Consider the following 21,303-nt stretch of genomic DNA (forward strand, 5'->3'; position numbering starts at 1 on the left):
TACTCATTAACTTCCTTTTCCATATCAATATCTTTTCGTTATCTCTTACTCACCTATCTATAAATCGTAATTCTGCATTTGAATTCTTAGTGTCAACTTTCCTTATATCCTCAATGAGTCTCAATTCTCCGAAATCTCGAATGCACTCATTCCAGTTCCTTTAATTACTGATCATTTTTCCCCTCCAAGGTCCTTCCCTTAAATTAAATTAAAATCATTCTAAAACTTCTCTTTGAAAGCGTCTCACAATTGTTCGTTCAATCATAACTTACCAAACATCTGATTGTCACCTTTTCCCTTCATTCTTTCTCGATAGCATAGACCTTCAAACAATTCAATTGGTAAAAATTTTGGCAGAGTTTCCTCTATACTTTTTACTGCCTCATTCCTGCACACAGCCCAGAAAACACATCCATTGCCTCACAGAGCGATCACAATTACCCGTAACATCTAACTCAAGTTCTTATATCAAAGTCTATGAATATCAGTAAGGCAGGAAACATACCTTTCGGAGTATCAACTTCAATTCTCATCAATTACCTTATAGTGGCATAATTAACAGCTTATCCACAATCAAAACATTTAGGGTTAGTATCAGGGACAAGACATCCTATAATTTAGCTCTACGGCACGATCTAAGATAAGAAAGAAGGTCGATTATTCCTAAATGCCCTGCAGCCTCCTATTTATAAGTGTGGTGCGCTTCACACCCATAAATAAGACTCTACTGGACACGGCTCATAGACATACCCTAGGACGAACTGCTCGGATACCAGTTTTGTCACGACCCAACTAGAGGGCTATAACGGGCACCCGAAGCTAATCTACCGAGCACCTAAGAAAATACATGTCATAATCTTTTCTAGGTAGACCACAAAGATATCTCATGGGAGTCATACTCTGTAAGGGCACATATTACAAGATAATGACACATCTCTATATAATCATCAAAAGCTATGCCTATAAACACAAGCCAACAAGGCTGTCATAATATAATACAACAATACGAGCTGATAACGATATGAAACTTCTGGAAACACACATCTGTCTACGAGCCTCTATATAGAATACAGGAATACATAAAGACGGGGTAGGACTCCGCCATGCCCAAGTATGTACACAAAAGAGTAATACCAATAAACAGCAGCTCCGAAGCAAATGGAGCACTCTTGAAACTCCGTTGATGAAGCTCCTAAGGATCTGACCCGCCTCCCTGCTTTCCTACCGGCATGAACGCAGTATCCACAAGAAATGACGTCAGTACGAACAGTGTACTGAGTATGTAAGGCATGAGTAACCACATAATGAAAGTATGAAGATAACATAATATAGAAGAGGTCAACCTGTGCCTCCGAATGCCTTTTTAAGACGAATGTCGTGCATGCTTAGCTTTTCTTAAAAAACTTTTCCACATATACATATGTAGTATCCTGCCCCGCCATTGAGGCTCGGTGTTCTATATATATATATAGAATCTTGCCCGGTCGTTAAGGTGCAGTAATAGATATATATATAGTATCTTGCCCGGCCGTTAAGGCGCGGTAATATATGTATAGTATCTTGCCCAGCCGTTAAGGCGCGGTAATATATGTATAGTATCTTGCCCGACCGTTAAGGCGCAGTAAGTATCTAAATTACACATATATAAATAAATATAACATGCACAAGAGCCCAATTAAATGTTACTACTCAATCGGAGTGACGTAAGGTCGGTAACCTCCTATTTATATTATGGAGCAATCATCATCACTATATCTCACCTTAAAGGAACAATTATCATAAAGTGAGATCAATAACAGTGAATAAAATCAAGTAAATCATGAAATAAGCTCAATAATCTCATAATAGCATCAAGACTGTAAACTTTGGAATCTCTAGAAATGGGATCATCATCATCATTATCAGCATAGGAAACATCTATCTTTAGCAATATAAGAACTTTGAGAATCATGAACTTCTAGCTTTTTGGGAATAAGGGTATTATGGAAAACATGTATGGGTTCATAAGAAAATAATCATGTCTTTAGAAAGAAAGAGACAAGTCTTAACATACCTTTTCGGTCGCCTTAACTTTTACTACTTAACGCTTGTCCTCCCAAGCTCGTAAATCTACATTCAAGAGAATTCATACTATTGTTAGGATTATCATCATATGCTTATCTTAAGCCTTAAAATTAGACCCCTTTAGAATCTGCCAAAATTTGGGCAGCATCTCCCCTATATCTTCTACTCCCTCTAATTTTCAAAACAACTCCCAAAGCCCAATAAAACATCAACAATTCCATAATCAAAAGATTACATTCAAACTATACTCAGTTCAATCCCAAAACTTCCAAAACTTCTTTTCATAATCAATCCATAACAACAACTTCATACAACCCCTAATACACTCGTATACGACAATTCCTTAACATCATTATTATCCCTCATAACAAGATTATGCTCAAAACATACTAATAATTATAACTCAAGTTAATTCACATCTCAAAATATCATCAAATGCATATTTGAACTTTTCCTCCAATTTTCTTCTCCTCAAATCTTAACATAATTACCAAACAAACTCATAAACATGAAACTAAGATGAAATCTTACCTCAAAATTCAACAACACTTCAATTCCATGGTTAATTCATCTTAAAAATACTCACCCAAACATCTTCAAGAAGAGGAGACAAGTGTAGACCTCACTTGGAACCCTTAACCACTTATTCACTTTGATCCTTGGTTTAGGCTTGAAAATATGTTGGAATATGTTTGGAGAAGTTTCTAGGACTTGGGGCTATGTTAAAAATAAAATACAAATGACAAAAAATTTCATATAGACTTGTAGGAATATATGTGCAAGTTGTGGAAGTTGAAGGAAGATTCTAGAGGATTTGAGATATGTTTAGGGAGGTTTGGATATTGGATGAAAGTTGTGGAAAGTTCTAGAGAGGTGTGGAGATGAGAAATGGTGAAAAAGGATGAGTTAGAGGGGTATTTATAGGTGTGTGGGTCGGGTTAGGCTCCATTGGGCCGAATTAGTGGGATGTAAGTGAGTTTTTAGAGAATTCGCGTAGATTCGCCGACTTCTGGCAGTCCGTCTTAAAACACCCATAACTCCCTACTCCGATGTCGTATTGATGAATGGTTTGTTGCGTTGGAAACTACACTCGACGAACTTCATTCTAGGCTTTTGAAACACCTCAAAACTCCTGTTATCCTAGGAGATATACCTCTCTAAAATTGACTCAAAATATCTGCAAAGTTTTTCCCAAAACTTTTGACAAACTTATTTTCTTTGATTTGCTCGATCCCAGAACCTTTAGACACTTGCTTAACACTTGTTAAGAGTACTCCTTAGCCTTATAAGGGTTCCATAACCTCTCTGAGCTTACGTTATTTTACAAACTACGTGAAAATTTTCAAGGTGTAACAAATCGGATTATTAACTCTTGTAGCATTCTCCCGAACTACTACTCACCTATTCAATACAGTTCGCTACCTATATTCCTATGGAATTTACCTGTTAAGACTGCAATTCATTGACGGTATTTAATTGAATGGGGCGCCTAGGTATATTCTTGTCCTAGCCTCAAATCCTAGCCCAACCGTAGGGATAATCAGATCACGCCCTCTTTAATCCTTCTCTAATCTAACAACATATTTCCTAAGCATGTATATTAGATAGTCGATAGAACCTAACCGTTGGCCAAACAATCAGCCTTTATGAACAGAATTAAAGAAACAATCCAATTCAACAACTTGTAGTAAGATAAGAAATAATCATCAAACACCATTATTCATGGTTTACCACAACCCTAGAACGAGAAGTTTAGCTCCACATAGACATGGAGGAAAAACAACTTTTATTGTGTTGGAAAATAATCTTCCAAAGCCCATTCAAAACGGATCTAAAAATTTGCATGAGTGCAATTTGGTCCTCCCTTGTGCTGACCTCACCTCAAAGCTTGACAGGGCCTCGATTTGAGCTAAGCTCAGCGAGGCCACTGGTCATTAATTCTCACAATCCATGCGCCACATTGATAAGTTCCCATGTGCCTTCTATTTTTTTCCTTCCAAAGTTTTCTGCCAGCAAGTATTATTTCTACAAACATTCGTATGCCCAATTGTTATACCATAATCATTCCAATCATTAGGCCACTGCATCATGTCTCTTCCTTATCTCCTCTCTTTCTTTTTTCTTTCACTTTTTATTCAATTTTGCTCCAAATTTCTTCATCTTCGCACCGTAGCATTTTCAACGTAAAGTACCTAAATTCCACAATAAAGCACAAATTAGTCACATATCAAATAGTCAATAGATGTTAGGTGTATTTAATGCATTTAGCTATGAAAAAAGGTATAAATATGGGTAAAAGATGGCGGAAAAGCGTATAAATATGCCTAACATCACTACCCCACACTTAAACCTTTGTTCGTCCTCAAACAAACACTAAACACACCTGACTTCCCTTACGACAATTGAATGCTACCAAATTGAACAGTTATGCATCAGAGTAAGGTCACTATGACAGTTTAAACATTTACGAGCAAAAGATCTCAAACTGAACATTCAGTTGCACACATGCCAACAAAACATCCTAACCTCTAAAACTGACTCGCTCGTATGAATATAGGCAAAAATGGTCTTGCCGCCTAGCAAAGGAATCAAACATGTCACCAATCTCACACCAATTATGTGCCCTCACTTTGAAGAGAGTTTCCCGATTTGTTTTTAATCAATACACAATATGGGCAGTGAATAGAAAGAATTACGCTCACTCTTAACAAGAAAAATTCACATGCACATACGACGTACCATAAGCTTGCCCTTCATGTCATACTCTATTAACAAAAGCACATTAAGCATAGGATCAAATAGGACTTTTATGATTGCAATGTCGGCTAAGGGACGGGTAGGAATTATCTGGGTAAATAGTGACTAACCTCCCTAAGCACTTTAAGGCATACACTTTATCATTCTTATGCGCTTTTCAATTTTTCGTCAATATTTCAACCACTCTTTCTATGCACCCTTCCATATTTAAGCACTCTCTTTATTTTCTGTGTACGCCACTATAGCAAGGAGCAAATTTTTATTTTCATCTTTTTCAAGTAGAACACAAAATATTATTATTATTATTTTGCTCCCTACTAACAACATACGCTAACTAGATTCAACAAGTGTATCCTCCACGTTATTTTTTCAAGTTTCCACCTTAACGTCCCTTTATATCGACTTCCCATTTACTTTCAAGCACTAAATTTCTAAAGTACTTTAGGAGTTCGAGATCAAATATTACAAGTGATACCAACAGGGGATGGCTAAAACGTGGCTACCAAAGAAAATAGGCTAAAGGATAATAGGGGTTAACAAAGGATATTACATATGGGTAGGCATAAAGATGGTCAACAATCATGGCTAACAAAGAAATGCCTATATCATCTCCTAACTTAACACACCTAGTTTCACTTTGTAGACATACCGGGCAAGCTCTAGACATCAATATGAGACATGGAATATATACAAAAATTACTCACCACACGTGGCACACTCATGATTCAAGATGGATCCACATTGGCCCTCTACTTAACAAACAAGGACAAAATTCTTCCAAAAATTTAACACAAGAGTCAAATAGAAAAGCTTAGGTGTTCCGAAGCAAGCTATTATTTTTAAACACAATTTACTTTAAAAAAATTGTAATTTTCTCATGTTGTCAATAGTGTTGATAATAGCTTTCAGTTACTACAGTAATTTTCTTTTAGCATACTAAGTTTCTAAGGCTTAGGATGATTTTTTCTTTTTTCAAAAAAGAGACCTAATATTCTTATATGGCTTGATTAATTGATCTACATATGGAAAACTAATATAAAATGATAGAACCCTTTGAGAGAAAAATCTCCCTCTAAAAAAAACTCTCTAAACGAATACATTGTGGATGCTATTGTGTTGTTTATGAGAAAAAAAGGTCTTCTATTTATAGAAGTCTAAAACTTATAGAAGTCTAAAACTTTTCCTCCAAGTATAGTTATAGTAGAGTCATTTTCCACAAAGAAAACCTTTCTAAAAAAAAAAATTTTAAGTAAAACACAATTACGGTGTAGAATCCAAATAAGGTAGGATACTCATTACAAACCGTAAAAATATCTTCTTCACCTGAACTTTCTGGAAAAATAAACTTTATCTTCCTTCTTTACATAATCGTCATATATCACTGCTGCTTACTATGAATAAAAGTAGAAATGAGTTAAATATTGGAGCCCTATACGTCAAAAGTAAGCACGGGTTAATAATATTGGAGCCCTGTGTTAAAACTGAGCAGCGTTGAAAGTGGAGCCCATGCGTTAAAAAGTAAACATGAGTTGAAAATTGAAGTCCAAGCGTCAAAAGTAAGCAAGGGTTGAAAGTTGGAGGCCATGCTTTTAAAATTAAGCATGAGTTGAAAATTTATTTTTATTTTTAAAGATGGAGCAGCAGGATTGTTGAAAATATAGTTGAGATTTTGTTTCCACGTGTAGTAATTCGGACTATTTTTTACTAAAAATCTTCATTATCATCAAATTGGATGCAACTTGATCTGAATCCGTCTTGAACCTGTCTTCAACCTCGGCTGAATAATCACTTGTTGGGATCGAAATAATAGCGCGTCATGCGGAAGCTAATAATTTGAAACCTTGAATGATAACAAATCAGGCACAAAGAAAAATATTGATCAATTGATCTACATATGAAAAACTAATATAAATGCTTAAATACTGTTGAGAGAAAAATCTTCCCCTAAACAAAACTCTCTAAACGACTACATTGTGGATGCTATTGTGTTATTATATGAGAAGAATAGAAGGAAGATATTCTATTTATAAAAGTCTAAAACTTCTCCTCCAAGAAAAGGGATATATATGGTAGAATCCTTTTCCACGAAGAAAACCTTTTCTACCCAGAAATTCTTTTTGAAGTAAAACACAATTATGGTAAAATTCAATAAGATAAGAAATTTAGGGAAAACCCTAACAAATCTCCCCTTGGCCTGAATTTTCTGGCAAAATAATCTTGATTCTCCATCCTCATATATTCTTCATCACTGCTGCATGCTTGTCATGGTTTAAAATATGTATGGTTGAAATTTGAGCCTTGTGCGTCAAAAGCTAGCACAGGTTGAAAGTGGAGCCTATGCGTTAAAAGTGAACATGGGTTGATAATTAGCCCAAGCATTAAAAGTAAGTAGGGTTGATCAAGGGTCGGCACGACCCCACACTTAAGCACAAACATGCTCCTCGGCTTTTACTCCGGGTACTCAGACTTCCCCTGATCTGCAAAATAAAAACAAAACAAAACGTAACACTATAAAAATAAAATGAAATAAAAATTAAATACAAGATGGGTTGTCTTCCAAAAAGCGCTTGATTTAACGTCGCGACACGACATGGACTAGCTTTTTCCTTCACCTCGAACTTATGAATTGTACCCCCAATTTTGCTTCAAGCTTTCGGCTATGATTCAGGGGTGGAGGTACATATCTAATTGAGCCAAGTAACCAATGTAGTCTTCCGCACCTCCTGGCCTTTTGATAAGGGATGTAATTCTGTCTTTCTGGCTCAACAAATTCAAGAATATAGGCACTTTGTTCCTCATCCTTTGATTCAATCAAAGGTTCAAATGGATTATCGACTATTATCTCACTATCTGTCATGCCCCAAAACCCACCTTAGACGTGACCGGCATCCGACATCATGAACAACATCAGAAGAACCTAAAAGATGCAATAATAACACTTGAACCTGCCAGGTTCAATAATCACCTCCAACAGTTTATAAAATAAATTCAAGCGAAACATGAGATATGAATTAAATTAGCGGAAGTCTTTAATATTATAAAACTAAATCTAACGTATCACGTGCCCAAGAGTTAAACAACTCGACAACTACCCGCAACAATGTATACTATCAATGGAGATTCTAAGACAATAAAGAGTGTCTAAAAACATCGGGACGCAGCCCGAAACTAAAATACGAAAAAACAAAGTAAAAATAGAATGGTGCCCCACGAACAATCATGTGGGCTCACCAAATAGTCTCGAAAGCAGCAAGTTCTCTTAAGTCATAGGCGTATCATGAACCTGCTCCTCAACGATACCTAACACACCATAAAAAAAACAACAATGGTATGCCTGAGTACTGGGTACTCAGTGAGTGTCTAAGGGGCAATAGTTAACAAAACAAGATATGATAAATAAAATCAATAAAATGATATTAATGAAAATAACAGTTCAGACCCAGGAATAAAGTGAGTCAGCAACATTAAAGAGTCATCAAAGAATCCAACAATGACAGACACATTAACTTAACTCCTTACCATTTACCAGGCCAAGTATTTCACTGACGAATTCACTATCACCACAAGCCACTCACGGGCAGATCAAAGTACGAAACAAGCCACTCACTGGCAGATCAATCGATCGATACTCCGGGTTAGGAAACCACGGAGGCTAATCGTCCTCTGGACAAGCATAGCAATAGATACTCCAATGGAGGCTAATCGTCCTTTGGCCTAGCACAGCAATAAATGCACCGGGCGACATACCTCGGAGGTCAATCGTCCTCTAGACTGACACAACAATAGATACTCCGGGCTAGGAAGAAATGAAGGTCAATCGTCCTCTGGACTGACACAGAAATAGATACTCCGGGCTAGGAAGCAATGGAGATTAATCGTCCTCTGGACTGACACACCAATAGATACTCCGGGCTAAGAAGCAACGGAGGTCAATCTTCCTCTGGACTAACACAGCAATACTCGTATCAATACGTTAGGATCCATAACGGTTAATTGTCCTCTGGACTAGCACAACTTGCCCATACAGGCCCAAACCCAAACAAAATACAAACATGGCATATTACCGAATTATAAATCATGGCTTAGAGCCGAATCTCACTTCTCAAGTCATCATCCCAAAATAGAGGCATTTCAAGTTATAACCGATTTAGAATCTTATTCAATTTTCAAGTTCAATAAATCCATTCAACAACAAAATAAGTTTAAGGTCCAACCTTTAGAAAAATGAGTTTAATCATCCAATAATGGGGAAAATGAGTTTCACAGAGTTCAATTATCCAATAATGGGAAAAACGAGTTTCACTAAGTATTATAGTTCGTATAAGGTTCGATGCGGGCTTGACCCTACACACGCATGACCTTGTCTAAAAGAAATCATCTTTAATTCCAAAAGAACGTCCACCAAACAATAGGTATATCTCATACAAACAATCAAGGAAGGATTCTCAAATACAAATCATGCTTTCACAATATAAACGTACTTCAAAAGTAGACATACTTGAAAAGATGAATTTTGAAATATAGACATCCTTCAAGAAAGATTTTTGGAAAAATCTAGACATACCCCAAATCCCGCTCAAACGTAATTCCCAAGGTTCTACAATCACACTACCATGGTTTTAGATGAGAAATGTTAGAGCTTTAATCTAATTCTACCCATATACCCCCTTTATAGAAAAACTAGGGTCTTCATGTTTAGAATGTGCTCTTGAACACTTCATGAATCAATCCTGGATTCTTATCCCATAGGATAACCTACACTAGTCTAAACCCTTTCAATAACATCAGAAAAGTCAAGGATCATACCTTATTAAAGGGATCTCAACGTCTCCAAACGTCCCTTTCTTCTTCTCTTTCTTGGGTTTCAAGAATCTAAGGTTTTTTGAAAGATGAACTAGTGTTAATTTGATGCTAGATTGATGAAGTAATGATGGGAATTGATCAAGAACTCACCTTATATATTTTGGGGAAACCCTAGGGTTGTTTCCTCTCAAAAGGTCGGCCAAAACGAAGTGGAAATGAATATAACGAAGTTAGGCTTTTATAAATTTCGGGAAGAATCGCTTCAGGCATAAAATGGACTGGTGCGTCGCCTGGGGAGTCACCCAGGGCGGCGCACACAGTGTATCCATTTTGACGGCATCAAAATTTTGAGTTTCCGGAAAATTTGGCCTGGGGCGCCGCGCACGCCTATTTTTTACACGACACATACGATTTTCAGTAAAATGGTCATAACTCCTAGCACATAGCTTCGTTGGAGCTGGCCAACCTACCGTTGGAAAGGTATTTCGAAGACCTACAACTTTGATGGAGGAAGTTTTCCCAAATTCCCAATTTATTTTCACGAAACTGGCTTAGTAGTCAGACCTACTGAAATTTAGACGAGTTTGAGAACTCTTACGAACTTCACTATTTGGGTTGACTTCAAAATAACTGTTTATCACCCAAATTCATCTCAAATGGATAAATATAGCTAAAATATCATCTTAGTACTAGTTTTACACTTTCACACCTAACCCGAATTTGCGGGATGTTATATTATCCCCCCTTAAGATCATTCGTCCCCGAATGAAAGTCATGGCCAGGATTCTTTACTAAACCTCAAATTTCAGAACTTCAAGAGTTCTTCTAGCAAGGTGAAACATCCTCAGAGATAACATATGACTAACCATATAACGAATGCATCATTCAAGCCTAAACACAATTGTGAGATTTATACTTCACTCTAAACTTTCACAGGAAAACACATACATGCAGTAGGGAATAATTCAAGGTAACACGACTTGAGTAACACTACAACAACTAGATAGAACTACGCCCCTTTCGAGCTCATCTCACAAGTCTTAATATACGACATAAGTCTACCCCGAGGTTTTAACAATATCACTTTTTCCCTCTATAACGGGTCCATCAGCAAATTCAAGCCTAATTATTTCTGATTGACAATCTAGAGTTTCATAACACTCGGAAAACTAGTCTGTCCCCCAAAATCACATAAAAGTTCACAATTTCTAATTCAAACACATCAAAAGTAATCTCACGACCCTTAACTATAAAAACGCAGTCTCTATATATTCTAGAAGCGATAACAAGGACAATAGCAAGGGTATTCATAGGAAAAGGGTGCCAACAATTGTTCGGGTTCCCTACCTAAATCAAGGGTAAAGTACAAAGTCACGTAAGAAGGATTTCGAACCTGGATCGATCAACGACTATGCATCAAAAGAACAAGTAGTGAGAATACCTGTGACCATAACATCTGATACTCCAGCCAACTCCCTACAAGGAAAATCATGAAGTAGAGCTTTTTTGGTACAAAACGACCCCGGAAAGATAAAAATACATCTTCACCCAAATAAGAACAACATAGCCCTAACGGGGATTTCTAATGACTAGAACACTCAAGTCTCAACACGAATAAGGGGGTTTCTACCTTTATCTCACTTTCCCAAGAGTTAGATACTCAAAAGGTTCAACATGTCTGTGCATTGACTAGGAAGCGCCCAATATATCAATCTAGACAATATACTCTGACAAGGAGGCTAATTCAACAACACATGATTCAAGCTTAACTTACCTCATGCCAAAACTGAAAATAAAAAATTAAAGCCTAAATCAACTACATCATCTTCTTAAATCATTATTCCACAAGCGGTTGTTTTGAGTTTCAAGCCTAAAATAAAGTTCTTCCACTAAACATCAAAATAGTACAGATCTTTTAACCCAATAAGAATATAACCTTAATGTACGATAATTCTAAATTCACTACAAGAGACCCTCAATTGTTCCCTTCACCCTAACCTCCAGTACTTGAAACATATCACACCTTAATTATTCCTTTCACCCTACCAAGATTTCGGTAGAGTTCTCCCTATAACAAGGACTACTTTTGTTTCTATACCTGTCTCAATTTATCAACAACCAAACCCTACAATAACCATATATACCAAACACCTACAATACAATTTTAGCGACTCCGTACCATCCATCAAATTACGCATCAGAACAATGTGCACTCCATAACACCATTGTTTACTTGGTTAACATCTGCAACACGAGTTAAAGTCATCTCCATAAAGCACGAGTAACGAACACGTCAGAATGATCCTAAAGGAAGTTCAAGCTCTATAGCACAATCTAGAATCAAGAAGAATGAGAACGACCTATTAATGTCCTGGTAGTCTTTCGATCATGCAGGTGATCAAGCTGCACAAGCAAGACTCTACTAGACAAAGCTCCACAGAAACAGACAACTCCTAGGACATATCTAAACCTAGGCATTGATACCAAGCTTGTCACGCCCCAAAACCCACCCTAAACGTGACCGGCATCCGACATCATGAACAACATCGGAAGAATCTAAAAGATGCAATAATAACACTTGAACCTGTCAGGTTCAATAATCACCTCCAACAGTTTATAAAATAAATTCAAGCGAATCATGAAATATGAATTAAATTAGCGGAAGTCTTTAATATTATAAAACTAAATCAAACGTATCACGTGCCCAAGAGTTAAAAAACTCGACAACTACCCGCAAGAATGTATACTATATATGGAGCTTCTAAGACAATAAAGAGTGTCTAAAAACATCGGTACGCAACCCGAAACTGAAATACGAAGAAACAAAGTAAAAATATAATGGTGCCCCATGAACAATCATGTGGGCTCACCAAATAGTCTCGAAAGCAGCAAGTTCTCTGAAGTCGTAGGCATATCAAGAACCTGCTCCTCAATGATACCTAACATACCATAAAAAAACAACAATGGTATGCCTGAGTACTGGGTACTCAGTGAGTGTCTAAGGGGCAATAGTTAACAAAACAAGATATAATAAATAAAATCAATAAAATGATATTAATGAAAATAACAGTTCAAACCCCGGAATAAAGTGAGTCAGCAACATTAAAGAGTCATCAAAGAATCCAACAATGACAGACACATTAACTTAACTCCTTACCATTTACCAGGCCAAGTTATTCACTGACGAATTCACTATCACCACAAGCCACTCACAGGATAATCAAAGTACGAAACAAGCCACTCACGGGCAGATCAATCATTCGACACTCCGGGTTCGAAAACCACGGAGGCTAATCGTCCTCTAGACTAGCACAGCAATAGATACTCCAACGGAGGCTAATCGTCATCTAGACTAGCACAACAACAAATGCACCGGGCGACATACCTTAGAGGTCAATTGTCCTCTGGACTGACACAGTAATAGATACTCCAGGCTAGGAAACAACGGAGGTCAATCGTCCTCTGGACTGACACAGCAATAGATACTCCTGGCTAGGAAGCAACGGAGGTCAATCATCCTCTGTACTGACACAGCAATAGATACTCCGGGCTATGAAGCAACGGAGGTCAATCGTCCTCTGGACTGACACAGCAATACTCGTATCAATACGTTAGGATCCAAAACGGCTAATGGTCCTCTAGACTAGCACAGCTTGCCCATACAAGCCCAAACACAAACAAAATACAAATCATGGCATATTACCAAATTATTAATCATGGCTTAAAGCCGAATCCCACTTCTCAAGTCATCATCTCAAAATAGAGGCATTTCAAGTTATAACCGATTTAGAATCTTATTCAATTTTCAAGTTCAAGAAATCCATTCAACAACAAAATAAGTTTAAGGTCCAACCTTTAGAAAAATGAGTTCAATCATCCAATAATGGGAAAAATGAGTTTCACCGTGTTCAATCATCCAATAATGGGAAAAATGAGTTTTACAAAGTACTATAGTTCGTATAATGTTCGATGCGGGCTTGACCCTACACACGCATGACCTTGTCTAAAAGAAATCATCTTTAATTCCAAAAGAACTTCCACCAAACAAGAGGTATAGCTCATACAAACAATCAAGGAAGGATTCTCAAATACAAAGCATGCTTTCACAATATAAACGTACTTCAAAAGTAGACATACTTGAAAAGACGAATTTTGAAATATAGACATCCTTCAGGAAAGATTTTTGCAAAAATCTAGACATACCCCAAATCCCGCTCAAACGTAATTCCCAAGGTTCTACAATCACACTACCATGGTTTTAGATGAGAAATATTAGAGCTTTAATCTAATGCTACCCATATACCCCCTTTATAGAAAAACTAGGGTTTTCATGTCTAGAATGTGTTCTTAAAAACTTCATGAATCAATCATGGATTCTTATCCCATAGGATAACCTACACTAGTCTAAGCTCTTTCAATAACATTAGAAAAGTCAAGGATCATACCTTATTGAAGGAATCTCAACATCTCCAAATGTCCCTTTCTTCTTCTCTTTCTTGGGTTTCAAGAATCTAAGGTTTTTGAAAGATGAACTAGTGTTAATTTGATGCTAGATTGATGAATTAATGATGGGAATTGATCAAGAACTCACCTTATATGTTTTGGGGAAACACTAGGGTTGTTTCCTCTCAAAACGTAGGCCAAAATGAAGTGGGAATGAATATAACGAAGTTAGGCTTTTATACATGTCGAGAAAAATCGCTTCAGGCATAAAATGTCCTGGTGTATCGGCCAGGGCGGCGCACACAGTGTATCCATTTTGACGTTATCAAAATTTTGATGTTCCTAAAAATTTGGCCTGGGGTGCCGCCTAGGGCACCACGCACGCCTAATTTTTACACGGCATAGATGATGTTCAGTAAAATGGGCATAACTTCTAGCACATAGCTTCATTAGGGCTGGGAAACCTACTATTGGAAAGGTGTTTCAAAGACCTACAACTTTTATTGAGGAAGTTTTCCCAAATTCCCATCTAATTTTCACAAAACTGGCTTAGAAGTCATACCTACTGAAATTTAAACGTGTTTGAGAACTCTTACGAACTTCACTATTTGGGTTGACTTCAAAATGACTGTTTATCACCCAAATTCATATCAAATGGATAAATATAGATAAAATATCATGTTATTACTAGTTTTACACTTTCACACCTAACCCGAATTTACGGGATGTTACACTATCCAAACACAACGTAGAAAAATGATAGGAATGAGGTCTAATGCGCACAGACTCATGAATTGCATTACTATTTACATCCTCATATATACACAATCTAGAGTCATAAAAAATAATACTATCTACTTCCTCACAGGACTCTATATCACTTGTCACAATATTGGCATCATCAAGACAAATATGGTCTAATAATTTACACTCTACTCTTAGCTTCTCAATTTTCCTTTTAAGCTCTTTTTTCAGCTACACACAACTTATCACTAAACTGTTGAGTGTTACACGCATCAACCTTTGCACTCAAATCCTCATTCAAGTAGTGAACAACCAAACAAAAAATTTCAAACTCATATAAGAACTCAGTCTTTTCTTTAGCTATGTGAGTAAAACACTTCGAGAGTATGTCATGTTGAGCAGCATGTGTTTTAAAGTTGTACTCCAAAGATGCCAAGTCTTGACAAGATGAAAAAACCATGTAAAAGAAAATAAAAACTTGTAAAGATAGAAGGAAAAGTCTAAACTAGAAAAATAGTTAATTTCTAAGTCCCCGGCAACGGCGCCAAGAACTTATTGCTCCCAAACGCACACGCAAGTATACGTGGTGGTACAAGTAATATAGTGATTTTAGAAATCGAATGTCGAACCCACAAGGACTTATGATTAAATGTCAACCAAATTAAACGATCCAAATTATCTATACAAAAGATGATATACAAAGGTTTTGGTTATAAACTAATTAAAAATAAAAGAAAACAAATACTGAACTTCAAAAAAGAAAGAGCGGGTTTTTATATTATCAATGAGCTGAATGTCCCAGGGTTGTGGTTGGTTCACCAATCCTATTGAGTTCTCGGACTATTTCTCCTTAACCCGAATTATCGATGATTGCTAATTAACCGGATTATTAACTCTCGTAGCATTCTCCTGAACTACTACTTGCCTATTCAAAAAAGTTTGCCGCCTATATTCCTAGGAAATTGACCTGTTAAGAACGCAATTCGTGTACGGTATTTAATTGAACGCGGCGCCTAAGTATATTCCTATCCTAGCCGCAAATCCTAGCCAAATTGTAGGGATAATCAGATCATGCCCTATTTAATCCTTCTCTAATCTAACAATATCTTTCCCAAGCATGTATGTTAGATAGTGGGAGTATGTCAAGTAATAACATGAAGAGATGATATATTCTTTGTGTGAGCAAAATTGGCAAGACACTCTCCCATGAATTTGAATGTGTGCACCAAGCCGAAGATTTGAACTACAAGTGCACTAAGCAGTACCTACTGTTAAGTGCTAAGTGGATACTTGATTTCTCTCAGTAATGTAGATGAAGGATTCGGTCCGTGTAAAATCAATAGCACATAACAACAAATCGTGTGCTGAAAATGAGATGATTCATATGTGTTCTTTTCTTCCTGGAATGCCCCTACCTTTTTTAGGAAAAGAAAGACATGACTCCTGAGGAAGCGGTCAAGATAGTGTTGATGAAGGATAATATTCTCTGTATGTTACGTGTTAAATGGGTGCGTGATCTGGTCTCTGCTTTAAAAGACCTTATGTAAGCTGTCAAATGGAAAAGAAGCCCAAGCTTAGTACAAATGCTTCAGTCTAAATTTATGAGAAGGACTTGAAAAGGGATCGACACTAAGGGAAAACTAATCACAAAAGCAGAAGAGCACAGAGTGAAAAGTCAAAATGATGATTCAAGTTGAGGATAGCAAAGTGCTCAGAAGATGTAAAAGAGCCTGCTTCTTTCAGCATGTGCAGCCAAGCTCCTTCGAAGTCTGAAGAATATTGCATAAGAAATGAAAAATAAGGAATCTTCTCCAGGTCTTACCAATAGTAGCCATCAAAAGGTACTTTGATTAGTCAACTCAAGTGGAATCAAGGATCTGCTCAAAAGGCTAGGATAAAAGGGTGTTAAGATCATTGAGGTGTCAAGTGAATCTCTTAACAATTAGCACCCACCAATTCTTGTACTAAGTGCTGAGATGGATGGTAAAACTCAACTATATTCAAGGGTTTCTCTTTGGAAATAGCTAACAAGGAACAACAGTGTTTCAAGGAAAGAAAGGACGTGGTCCCTACTTCTTCTCAGTGAATAGCATCTATCCGTCAGATATGCTGAAATCTTTTGAACCGAATTCCTAATGAATTTGAAGAGTACTCATGGAATGAGATATCTTGAGTGAATGTAAAATGACATCTTACATAAGGATTTTCATCATATATCGGTTTGATCACTTTATCATCAAGGCATTAAGTTGGGCGCATATCAATAGAAATCATTTGGAGTACGTGTTATTCAAGATCATTTAACGGCTCCTCTGTGACTAGCTATGGATAAGAGAAAAGGTACAATGCGTGAAGCGTTTTTTGGAGATATCTAACCCACTCATATACCATTACAGGTATGCTCACATGGCAATCTCAGGACAACCTAATATTGGAGACATAGCACTCATCAGAGTTTGTGCCTGAGCTGTTGTTAAAAGTGTCAAGGGACCAGGTCCCTTTGACTCAGGTTAGTAGTCTTTTCAAGAACTTACATACGCTTTAATTTTGCCTGAGTGCCATGTCACTATTAGTTCCCGCCTCTTCTAAAATGAGCCAAATTTTCCATCTTCTCAAAACTGACCCGCTTATTTTATTTAACCAATAAGAACCAAGTCTCTTCTCCTCTTTAAGCCAAAAAAAAAAATCACTCTTTTCTCTCTCTTCTTGCAAGTTCAAATTCTTCAAACCCCCTTTCCGTTTCTACTCTATCTCTTCTCCCTTAGCACAATTTTAACCATGTCTAACCTAAAATCTTTATCTCCCACCTCCACTAAAGCTAACGCTTCATCCTCCTTTATCGAACCACTTATTTCTTCGGACCCAAAATCAATCCCTTCTTCCACAAAATCTCAAAACCTATCCGACCAAAACCCTATCTCGTCTTCCCCTATAACAGATATTCCCGGTCCCTCTACCACTGACCAGTGCTTAACTCATGAAAAATACTCCTCGATCGCCATAATCCCAAAACCTTCAGAAAAGTTCGACTCACAAGGGAGTATTACAACCTCACAATACCTTGATCTCTCTGAGGAAACCGTTGAGAAGGATGACAGGATAGAAGTGACAAGCAAAGATATCACTGAAAACCACTTAATAGTAGAAGAGGACCTACTCAAAACGGAAGTGAGGGTTTAAAAGGAAACGTCTCCAAATTTAGGTAACCCAGATTCTCTGAATAGTGAGAAAGTTGTAGAAAGATGTGTTAATCAAGAACCTCTAAATGCTGGGTGTGCGGAGAATTTGAGTACTCTTATTAATAAAGAGACAACTATGGATGTCATAGCTGCTGAGGATGAAGAGAGACAGAAGGGTTCTGTAGTGGGTGGGAACATAAAGAGATTAAAAGAAGTAAATGTTGAAAATGTGGAAATCAACGACAAATATGGACAGGAATTGCAAATGGAAAGTGATAATGTAAGTGTTGGTGACTACCTTAATGACATTGTCAGAATGTTCCTCAAGTATAGAACTGGAAGTGCAAAATCAAAAGGAAGTAAAAGCAAGGGTAAACCCATATCTGCTCAACAAAAAGGACCTCCTACTACTAGACAAAGGGTTACAACACAAATCTACTTTTCTCTTCAAGGTACCAAGGAGAAAAGTACTGGAAAGAATAGAAAGTTGGCAAAAGCAGTCAACGTGAGTCGTTTGATAGATGGGGAGGAAGTTGTGACTGTGCCTGATAAAGAAGAAGAAGAGGTAGAGGAGGAAGTTCCTCTAGAAAGAAAAAAATGTGGGTGAGGTAGAAGCTGAGAAAGTCACTGAAAAAATAAGAAAGGTAAAAGAAGTGACCCTCTCTCCTAAGAAGAGAAAGAGCCCAGCTAGTTGGGAAGCAGGTTCCTCTAAGAAAAGAAAAGTAATCTTGACTGAGGTACCTGGTTCCAGTAAAAAGAGAAAATCTAAAAAGGATGAAGAGAACTTGAGAAAAGCGAATCTAAGAGGTCAAAAAGTGTTGCTTGGAAGAGTGTTTGATCCGGAGGCAATTGGGCACCAAGGATTTAACGATTTAATGGAGATCTTGAAAGCTCAAAGTTGGGATCATCTTCTTAAAGGGCCTGCATTAGCCTATGAGAAGGAAGTAGCATATTTCTTTGTAAATCTGCAGTATACTGATGGCCATACCTTGGTTTGCATGGTTGGAAAAGTTGAGTTTACATTAGATGAAGCTCAGTTGGGAAAAATTCTGAATGTCTCAACTGAAGGAATAAAAAAACTGGGAAATGACAAGGACATCAAGGCCTCAGACGACTTCAAAAGTATCATAGTACGAATAGGAGAGTGGGTGACCACTGAAACTCTGTACAAGAAATAGATAAAGCCATAGTATCAGCTTCTTTTCGAGCTAGTCAACAAAGCGGTATTGCCTAGGACTGAAAATAGGTACATAGCATCTAAGAAGGACATGTTCCTAATGGAATTCTAGATGGAGGACATTTGGTCAGTCTACCCTCTATCATAATCGAGCACATGATAAAAATTGTAGACACAAAGGATGGCAAGCATGGTCTCCCCTATGGCTTCCTTCTGACTAAAGTTTTTGATCAATTCAAGGTAATCACTGGAAAGGTCACCAAAGGAATTAAAAACAAATGTTTTCCTTGGGCACCTTAGAGGAGTGTAATGTTGTGCAAAGGAAAGGAGGAGTAGGATGCACCTCTACTATTTCTAGTTTTATTGAGGTAAACGAGAAGATCTTGGCTGAAGTGGAGAGGTTGCGGGGTGAGAATGCTCTATTAAAAGCTGAAATTGCTAAGTTGAAGCTAGAGGGACCTGGTTCGAGTGACGTGCAGACAACAGAGGTTGCTGAGTTGAGAGAAGATAATGCTCAGCTGAAGAAGAAGAAGAAGGTTGAAAAACTTCAGGGGCAAATCTTGGACACTTGCAATGCTGTAGATACCAGGTTGGACATGATGCTTAAAGCTTTCAACCCCATCAAAGCTGCAAATCCATGACTCAATCCCCTTAGTTCACTTTCGTTATTAACCCTCGTCCTTGTTTTCCAAATACTCTTTTTGGTCTGACTAATGACTTCGGCAGTATGGCAAGTTTATTGTGTATGTTTGTGGAACAAATTGACTACTAAGCTCTTTTGAAATTTTATTAATGGCACTCTATCTGTTTTGTGCATATGCTTATCCCTTGTATTGTTTTGGTTGCATTTGTTAGTGTTCCTCTGAGTCTGCCCCTGTGGCCTGAGTTAATATCTTTGAACTTCTTTAAGCTTGTGCTAATCTTGTGTCTCTTTTCGATGATGCTAAAAAGGGGAAATTGAGTTGTGCGTGAGTTGTTGTGGGTTGTGCTGTGCTTATTTGTTTGATAGCAACCTGGTTCAAACTCTCCAACCATGGTTCAAAAAAAAAATAATGGTTGAAGGACATGTCCTTAGGGTGGTCCTGGATACAAGCTGGTTGAATACTGCACTGCCTACCTGAGCTTGCTATGTAGAAGAAACCTGGTCCTCAGGGGGAATATCCGTACAAGTTTGTTATCATAAAAAAGGGGGAAATTGATAAGTTATAACATTTCATACTTTTAATGATTTGACAAACGGACAAAGGACTAGGTCCCCCCTCAAGTTCCCTAGGAGTACTGCACGGCACTTAACAGCTGTAAAGTTGTTGCATTGTTCAGGCAGAACTACAGCAGCACAGCTGTATGTGTGCTAGAAACTAAAAGCCCTTGGAAAGTCACCATCCATTGTCACATGTTTCTCACATGCTCTCTATATTGGTCTCATATATATACACAACATGTTGGGATTATTTGACCTAACACTTGAAAACCTAAAAGTTCAGACTTATACAAGTGCAGCCGCCACCTTTCTCAAGGTGCTCTAAAAAGCAAAGCCTCAACAAGCCAAAGGACCTGATCCCAGAACTGAAGATGTTTTGAGTCCTAGAGTTGTCTAGTCTTTATGATCTCTACATTATAAACCTACACTCCGTTAAGAAGAGTTTCGTAGGTATTTTGTCTTTATCAAGCTTTTCTTGTAAACACTTGGCTAGAGTTAGTCATAGTGGTGTAAGGGTTCAGCTAGAATTAGTTGAATTAGTTTGGTGGTTGATTAGAGTTAGTCAAGAAGGTGCTTGCAATAGAGTTATTGTAAGAGGAGGGATTAGTGGTCTAATTCCTAGGTTGCAAAAGCTTGTACTATGAAACATTGCTCAGTTTAGTGAAGATGAAAATCCTACTGGGGTAGGTCGTGATTTTTAATCCCTTGAGCAAGGAGTTTTTCACATAAATATCTTGCCTCATTTACTTGTCATTATTATATGTGAAAATAGTTTAGGGACCAAGTCCCTTGGTTTGTTTTGGTGGATTCGTGGGGTCTTACAAAAAATCAACCGAAGAGAAATTTTTAATTTTCAAATAGAAATTGTTTCAAATTCCTTGATGGGAAATGTGCCCTAGTTGTACAAGTAACTAGTACATATTCCCTCCGTTTCA

Source organism: Lycium barbarum, chromosome 3, assembly GCF_019175385.1.
Source record: "Lycium barbarum isolate Lr01 chromosome 3, ASM1917538v2, whole genome shotgun sequence".
NCBI classification, from domain to species: Eukaryota; Viridiplantae; Streptophyta; class Magnoliopsida; order Solanales; family Solanaceae; genus Lycium; species Lycium barbarum.